Below are 12,809 nucleotides of genomic sequence, written 5' to 3' on the forward strand. Positions count from 1 at the left end.
GCAGTGACTCGATTACCCTCCTGCAGGCAGGCAGGATGGAGGATCAGAGCATGGGAGCGGGACCGAAAGGCCACTGGGGCTGGTTTCCACCTCTTCTTCTGGGGACCAGGAGGAGGGGTGGGAGAGGCGGGGGAGGAGAGACAGCAGCGTTCAAGTGAGTGACAGGTGATGACACCCCAGCCAGAAGCCTTGTCAAACAAATGGAGGCCTATTTATCCCCCTACCACTAGAGATGGCTGTTCCCAGGGCTGGAATCAAGGGGAACAACACAAAGTCTCACGGGGGCCTCATGCCCCTGCCGCCAGGGCCGTCACAGTGTGAGAGGGTTTCTCTTCTTGTTCACATACGAACAAAGGACTTTAAGCTCTATGACATCAGACCAGATCTATAACTATACCTAAAATGTATATACACGTACATCAATATTTGCTTCTAAATGTGATTTAAGACGGAAACAACTAGAAATTCAACTAGTAGGTGTTTTCCTACCAAAGCTTTTCAATCAATTAACCCCTTGCTTTGTTTTTCTTTTCAAAACAGTTTTGACGCAAACTATCCCAATTTACTTAACTTTGAAGAGAAATGCCAGGCACAACATTAAGCGAGATTTCAACCTTCGTGCCAAAGAGCAAAGCTTATTAGATAATTCACTGAAATTTTTAAGTTATTGTTTTCTAACTCAGGAAGGCATCTCTTTTTCAGGAAAGGAAACATCGCTGTGATTTAGGACAAGCGTGATGTAGGGTTTAGGATTTCCCCTTCTTCCTCCCCCCCTTTCTCCTGACCCTTTTGCCTAAATAAAGTGATGATGATGATGATGATGATGATGATGATGATGAATATTTAGTGCTTACTGGGGTGCCTGGGTAGCTCATTCTGTTAAGTGCTCGACTCTTGATTTCAGCTCAGGTCATGATTTCAGGGTCGTGAGATAGAGCCCCACGTCGGACTCCACACTCAGCGGGGAGTCTGCTTGAGATTGTCTCCCTCTGCCCCTCTCCCTACATGTGCCCATGCTGTATCTAAAATAAATAAATCTTAAAAAAAAAAAAAATTCAGTGCTTACTGTGTGCCGGGCATGGTGCTTTACAGTATCCTCAAAACAATCCTGAGAGATGGGAACTATTATTACTTTCATTTTACAAAAGAAGGAACTTCTGCACACTACCTCAGATTGCTGAGGGATTTGCTCCAGGTCCCACCCAGCAGTGGATTAGCCTCCATCCCAGGTCTGTATGTCTAACTACTGCACAACATTGTCTTCTGATTGAAATCTGCTCTGTGTCACCTGGAGAATCTTCTAGAACTTCACCATGGTTTTGCCTTTCTTACCCCATCAGCAAAAAGAACCCATAGCTCTAATACAAATTAATGCCAGCTCCACAGGCCCAGATGCAGTCCTGTGGGGTTAGCATCCGTTTTGAAGGCTTTGCTCAAGTGACGGCGGATAGGAAAGCAGGAGGCTGGGCACCAAATTGGAGACTGAACCTGGGTGTCAACATTGGTGGGGCCACTGTTTTATGTTTGTTTTCCTTTTGCCTTGGATCCATCATCTGTAAAATGGGGCTGGCCAAACCGTCTAAATGTCAGAGGGTTGAGAGCCTCTATTGAGGGGCCTGCTAGGAGTCCCCAAATAGACCTGCCTGCCCCCTAAAACCTTGCCTCTTCCCAAGCCATGATTTATATACACTGCTTTGTCTTTTATGGTTTCCTGAGTGAGTTGTTTCAGACTAAAATTTGTGTGTTATAAGCCTCAGCGTGCCTGATTTCTTAGGTTTTTAATTACAAAATGTAGTTTTGACCTATTAAATCATGTGTGAGGTAAATTTACCATAATAAAGCCTTATTAATCCCCCACAATTAAGAATTTACAGTTCTTTTGCTGAACTTTTTATTGACTTTCCCATGAGGACACTTGCACAACTCCTGCGCAGAAACTTTGCAGTCTCTGACCAGCAAGCCAGTGGTGCAGGAGTAGGAATATGATTTAGGAAATAACTTCTTACATGCGAACCAGACTTCCTGTTTTTGCACACGGCGTCTCCTTGAGGCCTTATAATAACCGTGTGAGATGGGCACCGTTGTCCCTATTTTATAGATGAGCAAACCGAGGTACAGAAATGTGGTATGACTCGACCAAGGTCACAGGGCCACCAAGTAGCAGAGCTCTTCCCCCAGGTGACACTGTCTCACCTCCTCCACACTCCCACCTCCCCACCCACCCAGGGAACTTCAGCAAACTCACTTCCAGTCCCCTCTCCAAATCCATCCTGCACTTTCCAGCTGTGGGGCCTTTTCTCCAGCTGTTGGCCTGGCCCGCGACGGTCTCTTGGTCTTGGGAGGCAGACAGGCTTGGGTTCGGTTCCTGCCTGGGCTGTTCCGTAGCTCAGCTGCTCATACGCCGAGGCTCACCATCGTTGGCTTTAGTAAAGGTGGGGGGGTCCCACTCTCTTCCTACTGCTATGATGACTTTCCGGGGTGAGGCATGTCAAAATTCAGGTACATGGTCAGTGCTCAAAGAGTGACAAGGCTTTGTGCCTATTATACTCAAAGCCCACTTCAGGTCCCTTCGTCTGCAAGTGCCTTCCGTGGATGGGATAAGCAGCTGGCCCTGAGCCTCCCCGGTCCTCTGTGAATCTCTCTCTACTTAGCACTACTCACTGCTGGTTTTGCATCATTTGACTTCTGTGTGTGTCTGACTCTCCCCCTAGACTTTGAGGTTCTTAGGGTCAGAGACTCTGTGTTATTCATCTTTATGTCTCCAGATGCAAGACCAGACCTCATGCATATGAATTCTTAAAAATTTTGTGGTGGATTGAATTCCAAAACAATGTGATAGAACAGTGGGCTCTGTTAACTATGTGCTGCACCCCTGGGGGGTGGGGGGGCTTTCAGGATGGCTGGGGGTCGCTCCCATCACGGCACCTTAGAGATGGAGCCAGGCCACCTCTCGCTTCATCTGTCCCCACGCTCTACTCTCTGCTGCTCAAATCACCACCAACTTTCCTGAACGAGGCCTTCCTGCCTCTGTGTGTTGCCCTTGCTGCAGCGAGCTGGGGTTGGGTGGCTGGAGTACTGCGGGTGATTGGAGTTAAGTCTTCCGTCATTGACTTGGATGGTACCGGACTTGCTCTTCACCCAGGACCTCTTCCAATGACCTTCCCTGGAGTCTGGAAATTCTGACCCACAATTTGAGATTAAAGGCGTCCTCTTCCAAAGTTCTAAACTGATGGAAGCGTGGGGTACACTGCCAAAGGCGCTGCACATTCACCCAGTTCCTCGTGGCATGAGCTACACCTAGAGGTTTGGGACCTGGAAGAAACAGCTTTTGACTGGAGGTGGATGGGGCAGGGTGGTGTGCCGGGAGGGACCATGTCAGCAAAGAGGACCGAGACACGGATGCCTGGAATGAAGCTGGGTCTTTAAGCAGAAGAGAATGGGAGATGGAGAAGGTGGGTAGAGAAGAGCCAGGTCCCTGAGGGCCCTCTGCTTCCTGGCTGTGCCTTCACTAAACTCAGAGAAGTCACCTATTGGATTTCTGGCTAGTAGTTGAAGGCCACCCTGCAAAAGAAGGAACTTAATCCCCATGGTGTTGCTTCTGTTAAAGGGCAAGGGGAAAGGCAGTGTGCTCTGGCCACTGAGAGATCGGACTCTGCGGCCACACAGGACCAGATTTCCATGTGGGCTCTGCTGGGGACTAGCTCAGTGACCCTGCACAGCTAGTTGACCCCTCTGCACTTCACTTGCCTTGTCTCTAAAATGGGAGACGTAAGTAATGGTGCCCCATGAAGTTCTTAGGAGCATGAGAGGAGATCCTGGATGGCGAAAGACAGCCAGTCTTGTTAAAAGAGGTAGCCTGGGTGTTTTCAACCTCTGGGCCTGGGATCTGCTGAGGAAAGCGCCAGACCAGTCCGAGGGGCAGCACTCAGGAGCCGGCAGGTCGTGACCCTGGTCTGCAGAACTCCCCGGTGTTAGTCCTGGGAGGGTCTGATCCCAAGCATTAACTGATTAGGCCTAAACACGTGGCCATATGGCTATGGCCACATAGCTGAGAAGGTACCAGAGTTGGGCTTCCACCTGGTGCCTCAGGGCTCCTGATGGTGCCCTGTAAGCCAGAAGCACAGCCAGCATAAGGCTTTGAGAGGTAGGCTTGGGCCACATCCCAGCCCATAGCAATTGCCATCCTCAGACCGGAAGGCTGACAGTTCCGTGCTCCATAGGAGGAGGAGAAGGCCTGCAGGTCACGGGTTGTCCGCAGGTTGGCTCTCTCCCAGCGAAGACAACATTTCCTAGGCACTTAGTGAATGTAGCCCCTGTTTCTTCTTTCTGACCCTCATCATCTTCTGCTACTTTTCCTTGTTTTCTTCTCAGGCTGGGCCTAGCTCCCTGCTCTGGGCTTGTGGATTTTCCCTTTCCCCGTCTGCTCCTCTGCCCGCCCTGGTGCCTATCAGGGACAGGCAGTGATTGAAATTATTGATTCAATCCGTGTATCCTCCTGCCGCCATGCATCCTGGCTGGATCACTGATTCTAGGGCCGAGCCCCGGCACAGTCCACTGGTTTCCTCCGCTTGGCGCCAGGGGCAATCGGAGCTGCAGAAATTCCTGGGGACTCATCAATGAAGACCAAGGACTGGGCCAGTAATGGACTCTGGTGCTCCAACCAGCTGCAGCTACTGAATCCAGGGAACTAGTGACACGGCCAGCTTCTCGAAGGCAGGGCCCAGCAGCTTGATCCATTGCAAAAGAGGCCGACTTAACTCTCAAGCGCCAAGGCTGAAGTTCCCCCAAACCCCCATCGTGAACTCTTACAAGAAATCTCTCTGGGAATACTCCTTGCTGCAGTCTGGAATAATTTGGAACCACAAGAATGAAGACATTGCTGTTTCCTAAGTGATAATAAAAGCGTCGTCTTGGGGGCAATTGTGACTGGACTTATTGTACATGCCTTCCTCTTTTACTAGATCTCTTAAGTTCTCCTGCCCGCCCTCATTTATTTCCCAAGAATTCTGTGTAGCTGAAGTAATGTGCATGAATATTGCGTAACATTCTGTGGACGGATACAATATCGTAGAAATAATTTAATTGACGACCTGTAATGAAAAGAGCGCTGGGTAAGTCGCTGGGGTTGCAATTTCTCTATATATTTTTACATTGCCAGGGATAGTGCTGTTGACGTGAATAGGCCAGTATTGATTTCATTTAAAATTTTCAACATCTGAATGATGTGAGCAGTGATCTGTGGGAAGATACTGCAGAGTTGTCGGCACATCCTCTGCTAACAAAATACCATTTTAAAAGGATTTTTCTATTAGCATTCACAACGAGAAGAGAGAGTGAAAGGGGTTATGAGAATGTTAAAATTTTCACTGACCAATGAAATATGAAGTCACCGTCTTCATTTTACTCTTAATTAATTGAGTTATTGGAGCTTATATAATCCTCTGTTAAATACCTAAAAGAAAGCAGGCAGGGACCTTGAGGTGTTGTATAGAAGACTTTGTTTTCTAAAGGTAGTGACTTCAATGACCCCAGGAGAAAGTCCCTGATGGCCCTCAGACTCCCCCTAGAAATGGATTTCAAATGCAGCAGCAACTCCTTAATGCCGCCCTTTTAATGAGTTCCAATTCAGTGGTTATAAGTTACCACCATTTAACAACAGGAGCACAAATTACATTTTCTAACTTCAGAGATGTGGTTTCTCATGGTGCCTGAGTCCACCAGTTGGATAATAAAAGGTTGAGGGGTGATAGACACTGGGCAGGTAGCCCCACGCATGTTTTTTTAATCACTGGGGACAGTGATTGGGCTCCATTTGGGAGAGCCAGGTTTTGCTCATGTTGGAGAGAAGTTTCTAGTGGAAATGTGGACGATAGGTAAGGTGGCAGCTCTTGCATTCATGTCTCTGTTGACCTGGAAGTCAACAAGGAGAAGCAGAGGGACAGCACTGGGTGCGAGTGGCCGTACAGGTCCCTGGAGTACCACTAAGCTACCTCTCAAGCAATGACAGGGCCTAGCTTCAGCTCAGGTGGAGCAAAGCTGTTTGAACGGACAATACGGAGAGGGAGCTTTCTAGAATCACTAGTGACAGGTCTAGTAGAAGAGTCCTCCGAATATAGAGTCCTCTGGCTGTGGATTCTTCCAGAAAATGGGTTTCCTTGGGTAGTAGGACTCCCTTGCCTACCCAGGCAAGTGGAGGGGATTGTCAGCCTTGGGAAAGGAAGCCCAGGAGAAAGAACCAACCCAGCGCACCAGGAAATGGAGACGCGCCCCCCACCCCAGATGCTGCTTTGAAGGGTAAGAACTCATTCTGGCCTCGGTTCTGGCAGCAGCACAGCGGGGAGGGCAGAGATAAGGCTGAAGGGAAGTCACGGCAGTGTCTTGGGTCTTCAGGCTGGCGACAAGGGATGGCATGAACATGTTTTTTTGTGTGTTTTTCTTTAAAGATGTATTTCTTTATTTGAGAGAGAGACAGAGAGAGAGAGAATCTTCAAGCAGACTGCCCACTGAGCTCGGAGCCCAGTGCGAAGCTCAGTCTCACGATCCATGAGATCATGACCTGAGCCGAAACCAAGAGTTGGACGCTTACCCAACTGAGCCACCCAGGTGCCCTGGCATGAACATATTTTAAACCAACAGAGACACATCAGTCTCACATATGCCTCGATGTGTGGGCTAAAAGCAGTGCCAATACTTTCATGGACGTTCTTAGTAGGTTTTCGAGATTGTAAAAACATGTATCATTTCCATGGAACTCAATAAAGCTAGTTTCATTTTGAAGGAAGAAAAAGTTCTGTAAACTCTTTTAAAACACCAAGTTGGTTTCTTGCTGCTGACAAAGACTTTCAAAGAGGCCACGCTAGTGCTGACAGCCTTCTTCTTCCAGACTGTTCTCTGTCCTAGCTTTGATTGTCCTCCCATGAGGCACAGAGTGGGTAGCAAAAGTTAAAAGTCCACTGCCAGTGGGTCCTCAGGAAGCCTTTCACCCACATCATAGAAAAAGCTCACACTCTGGAATGATGCCGCCCCACAGTAGCATGGTCTGCCCCAAGTGTTTCCTACAGCAACCTGCCGGCAGCCTGGTGTTGCATTGTCAGAGACAGATCTGGGGGCTACCCACCGGCTCTGGAGACCCCCCCCAAAGTGCTGTTATTGTTTGAAGCTGGGGTGAGAATGGGATGGTATGGTATGATATTGTATCTAGGGATGCTGGGCATCTTCCTGGTTGACTGCTCAGCCTCACTCTGAGGAGAGTGAGCCAGTGAGACAGAGAGAGAGAGAGAGAGAGGAGAGGAGAGGAGAGGAGAGGAGAGGAGAGGAGAGGAGAGGAGAGGAGAGGAGAGGAAATGGGATGGGAACATGGGTTTTATTATGAGCTAGCACTGTGGTTTCTATTAGCCCGAGAAATCTGGAATGCTGGGCTGGACCACACGGAAGGCTGACCCCTCTAATCTGTCCAGGTCCAAGGAGCCTCAGACTGCAGCTGGCTCAGGGCTTTGCTCTTTCATCCCTCAGCAGCCAGGCTGGGGGCTTATTGCCACATTGCTACAAAGGTTGACCCAGTGCACAGTGGGCGATAACGAGGAGGCTGGAGAGACAAAGTGAGTTTGTTCTCAATCCAGAGCAGGGAGGCAGCTCACCTCGTCCTGGGCATTAGCCCTGTGCCTGGAAGCAGAGAAAGCCTAAGAGGAGAGGGAGAAGGAAGAGGGAGGGGCCTGGCACACCTGAGCACCACACCTTGCCACACTGCTGCAGAGCATACGAGCTCACCCAAACGCCCGCATTTTTTAACCCCTTGAAGCCAGGAGGGTGAGACCCAATTTCCTATATCTGACTTAGTCAACTTACTGTTCTTGTCCTTGAGACAACCCACGCATTGGTTGGCTCAGTTCCCATATTAGCCGGGGCGGCTTATCTGTGTGTCCTAAGGGAGCGGTAGTGTAGCTGAGGTGACTTGAGGTGGTTCGTGAACACAGGTACCAAGGCATATTGCTTCCTTCAGTGAGAAAATTGTTCCATTTAAAATTCTCTTTCAATCATTCCGATTAATTCAGCAGCCTGTCTCAGTTGATACTGTGTGTTTTTAACATCTTTTTAATAACCGAGTCTTTTTAAAAAATATATATTATTGAAGTATTGTTGACATGCAATGTTATATTAGTTGCCAGTGTACAACTTGGTGATTCAACAGTTCTATACATTACTCAGCGCTCACCGCGGTAAGTGTAGTCACCATCTGTCACTATACAAAGTTAGAATATTATTGACCATATTTCCTATGTTGTACTTTTCACCGCCCTCACTTACTTATTTTATAACTGGAAGTTTGTACCTCTTAATCCGTGTTACCTATTTTACCCATTCCCCCCACCCACCTCCTCTCGGGCAACCACCAGTTTGTTCTCTGTATTTATGAGCCTGGTTTTTGTTTGTTTGTTCATCTGTTTTGGTTTTAAGATGCCACATGTAAATGAAGTCATATGGTATTTGTCTTTCTCAGTCTGACTTATTTCACTTAGCGTAAAACCCTCTCCAAGTCCACCCATGTCATTGCAAATGGTGAGATCTCATTCTCTCATTCCTTTTATGGCTGTGTAATATTCCTCTGTGTGTGTGTGTGTGTGTGTGTGTGTGTGTGTGTGCGCCACATCTTCTCTGTCCATTCATGTATCGATGAACACTTGGGTGGCTTCCATAATTTGCCTATTGTAGATAATGCTGCAATAAACATAAGGGTACGTGTATCTTTTCAATTAGTGCTTTTCTTTGCCTTACGTAGATATCCAGCAACGGAGTTATAGGATGGAACAGTAGTTCTATTTTAATTGTTAGAGGAAATGCCATACTGTTTCCTACAGTGGCTGCGGCAATTTACACCTCCAACAGTGCATGAGGGTTCCCGTCTCTCCACATCTTTGCCAACACTTGTTATTTCTCATCTTTTTTATTCTAGTCATCTGACTGGTGTGAGGTGATGTCTCACTGTGGTTTTTAGTTAGTCTCTTTTTTTTAACAGAGTAGGTCTCATTGTCAGAGCCTTTAACTGACAACAGTATATAGCAATAATGTAATACATGTTTTATTTTTATTTATCAATAAATTTCTTTTATTTAAGGTAAATGATATAGATTATCCTCTTGTGTTAGTAATAATAAATAATAATAATAATAATAATAAAAGAGTTATTCAAGAGTTTATCATTATTCAATGATAATGAGTATATCATTTATCAGGGACTAGAAACTGTTTTTAGTGTTTAATGTATTTTAACCCATTTACTCCTGATACCACCCTTTAAGATGAGCTATTATCACCCCCATTTTACAGATGCAGAAACTGAGGCAGAGAAAGTATTAATAGTTTGCCTCGGTTTACCAGTTAGTAAGTGGTGAAGCCAAGATTCCGATTCAGGCATTCTGACTCAAGAGGGTGGGTGGTAGGGTAAGTATTACTCACTTGCCATCCTGACCCTCCAATTAGTGGCTCCTTGTGAAATCCCTATTATGTTACCTGTGTTATCTCAGGCAGGAGGATGAACTCCGGGCCCAGAATCAGAACTCTGGTCAAGTCCAGGTTGGCCACATTCCAGCCTTAAGGCCATGGTCAAATCATTCTCTTCTGAGCTTCTACTATTTTCACATCTCTTCTACGGAGATCTCTTCTACATCTCTTCTTCTTCTCCTACATCTAATAGTAGTATCTACCTTGCTGGGCTACTGCAAGGATTAGTACAACTTTGACAAGTGATAGAATCCATGTAGATCTTCCTCTAAATAGAAGAAAGGACATGATATCTGCAGACAGAGGACCTGGTTTGCACATGGCCTCCTTCATTTACTATGATGAGACGCTGAGGAGGGCCCCCTTGGGAGTCTCACTTGTCCTATCTTCCTGTCGGTGAAACAGGAATTGAGACGGTAGTGATCTTGAAGAGCTTTATTCTAGATGCTGTTCAAGAACCTTTAGGATCAGTGAACTGTATCCTTGACTGATTTTTTTTTTTCAGTGAAACTTAATGGTGTCATGGCACTAACTTTGAAAAATCTCTACATTTGAAAAACATTTAAAAATATTTTTCATATTTTAAACATAATTTGTGTTTTTGTATAGAAGAGCACTAAATGGGGCACCTGGGGGGCTCAGTGGTTGAGCCTCTGCTTTTGGCTCAGGTTGTGATCCTGGGGTCCTGGGATCCAGGCCCTGCATGGAGCCCGCTTCTCCCTCTGCCTGTGTCTCTGCCTCTCTCTCTCTCTCTCTGTGTGTCTCTCATGAATAAATAAATAAAGAAAAGAAAAGTGCTAAATATAGTTAATGAAAAGAAGGATCCCCATTAACACCTCCGTCTCTATCCTTTCTGATACATACACACACACACACACAGATACTATGTTTTAAAAACGAAAAGGAGATCATATCAAATATACTGTTTTTTGACTATCCTTTGACTAAAGGGTGCTATCTTCTCTTACTGTGGTCCATGTCTCCTTCGGAGAGGCAAGCTTTGCATGTTTCTGATAGGGAGACACTGAGGTTTAAAATGGCAGAGTCTAGCGTTCCCTAGTTCTGAAGATTGCAAACGAAGGGTCTATGATACCTGTCAAGAGCCATTAGTGTAACAAGATATCCCTCCAAAGTCAGGGAAAAATCCTTTTGTCTATATGGAGTTTGATCCCTTTGTATATTTGGGGCCTCATCAAAGGGAAGGTTGGAGAGAGTCTTACTTATTTTCCACATAAAACTCAGAAAATCGCTTGATTTAAAATGCAACTCCTCTCCTCTTTTCCATTTGTCATTTCTGAAGCATTTTTTAAAAAGTGTTAAAACCAATGGAGTAACAGACTGCAATGTAGTAATAATATTGTAGGTAGACAAAAATGCATCCTGGTAGAAAAATAAAGACATAGTTACAGTCAATGACAGTGGAAGGGAAAAATAAATGCTGCTTCCAGCCTCAATCAATCTGGTCTTACCTAATTTAAAAAGGTAAGCAGTTTTGAATTGTGTAGTTGTTTCTAATGGGGAACCAGTGGAGACATTATGTTAGTGTAGCATGTTCTGTAATGACAACTTTAAGGATTTGTTTCATGTCTTTTATTTTGGACGTTTTTCACAGGTTTCAGGTCTTGCCTGGTGGCCAAGCCCCAGTGTTCTGGGGCTCTGTGGAAACATGGGCTTACCTCCTCCTGGTACCCCACTCCCTCCAACTTTAATTAATACCATACAGTAAAATTCCTACTCTCTAGCCAAACCACCATTGGCTGTAATCTTGTCTGCTCTCGTAAGCCTAACAGAAACACATACTTTTTCTTGTTGTTCAGTCACCTGCATCTGCTATTTAATTTCCAGAACAATCTCATCTTGCTCTGTGTGCCCCTTTATTTGTTTTTCATATTTTTTTTCCAAAGAAAACCATAGGTAATGAGCTATGCAAATCTAATATTGAAGATTCTAATGGTAGATGCCTCGGTTCACGACAATCCAAATACTCTTTCCAAATTGCGGCATATGGGGGATGAAGAATTCAAAAAGCTACCCTGGCATCACAGAGGGGGGGGCTTCACCTTTAACTAGGGCAAGGGTTGAAAATGGGGCAAATGCGGCAGGTTGCATTGCTTCAAAGTGTCAAGGTTGAAACTTTAATGCAGTTCTTCCTATTGAAGTGCGCCAAAGATTGTGTGTTGTGGACTGCTGTGTTTTGTAGTCACCTCTGTTTAAGGACTAAAGCAAGCACACGTAATGTAAGAGCCTCTATTCACGGACCACAACTTTACTTACCTGCTTTTTTTCTTTTCATTGAGATCAGAATGTCCTTGTGCTACTGAAAGCGAGACAAAACTGTGCATTCGAATCGTCACCATCACCATTAACTATTGCCCAAATTAACTATTTGACTCAAACCCAAGTCCTGCTGACGGTGGATCCTAACTTCATCCACACCTCAGCAGCATCCCCCAAACAGGAAGCAACAAGGCTGAGGTGCTATATATGTATGTTATTGATGTTCTAATAGGATATTGCATATAGTTAGTTCTTTGCTAGTATTTTTGATACTTTAGTGCCATGGTTGGGATTCGCCCATCCATCTGCTTTTCCCTCCTTCCCTCCCTCCCTCCCTCCCTCTCTTCCTTTCTCTCTCTTCCTTCCTTTCTTCCTTCCTTCCTTTTGTGTATTACTAAATATATATTTTATATACTCTGATAAAGTAGTGGAAAGAAACTGTAGTTCTCTCGAGCTAGTAGAAATAAGATTGCTGTTGAAAACCTTTAACTCCACATTCTCTGGCTTTCATGGGAATGGAATTTCAACTCTAATGCAGCATTAATGGGGTTTTGCACTGAATTGCCTTTTGGGGTTTGATTTGCCTTTTAGAGAAGCTGGTGTTTGACTGCATGTTCAAACACGGCATGTATTCTTATGAGCAATGTGAGATTCAAATAAACACAACGAGTGCGTTCATTTTGATGACCTCCCCATCACACATTCAAATAAACACAAATGTTCTCAAATGTATAAAAGCAGCTGTGTTTATGTCAACGTGCAAAGCACCAGATATATACATTCAGATTCACTCATCTATCTGGAACCATGTACCTCCGCTCATCGTTAAAAATTTAGTGGAAAATCATGCATGGGGCATGTGTAATGTGCAATTTTCAAGCATACACACATCTCTAAACAAATTTTCTTCAAGCATGTTACTGACATTTGTTCTAATTGAGGATGAAGCCTGGAGAAACTTTGAAGTTTTTGAAAACAAAACAAAGCAAAATGCAAGTTGCTACCAGAGGGCACCGCGCATCTGAAGTATTTTG

At 45.4% G+C, this 12,809-nt stretch overlaps 1 long non-coding RNA gene across 1 annotated transcript in view; it reads left to right on the forward strand.

Annotated features, from left to right (window-relative positions):
* Nucleotides 1-12,809, forward strand: part of LOC140637892 (uncharacterized) — an 85,232-nt gene extending 72,423 nt beyond the window's left edge. The window contains exon 4 of the long non-coding RNA XR_012034969.1: nt 12,724-12,809. This is a non-coding gene — a long non-coding RNA (uncharacterized lncRNA). The remainder of the gene's footprint in view (nt 1-12,723) is intronic.

Source organism: Canis lupus, chromosome 8, assembly GCF_048164855.1.
Source record: "Canis lupus baileyi chromosome 8, mCanLup2.hap1, whole genome shotgun sequence".
Classification (NCBI taxonomy): Eukaryota; Metazoa; Chordata; class Mammalia; order Carnivora; family Canidae; genus Canis; species Canis lupus.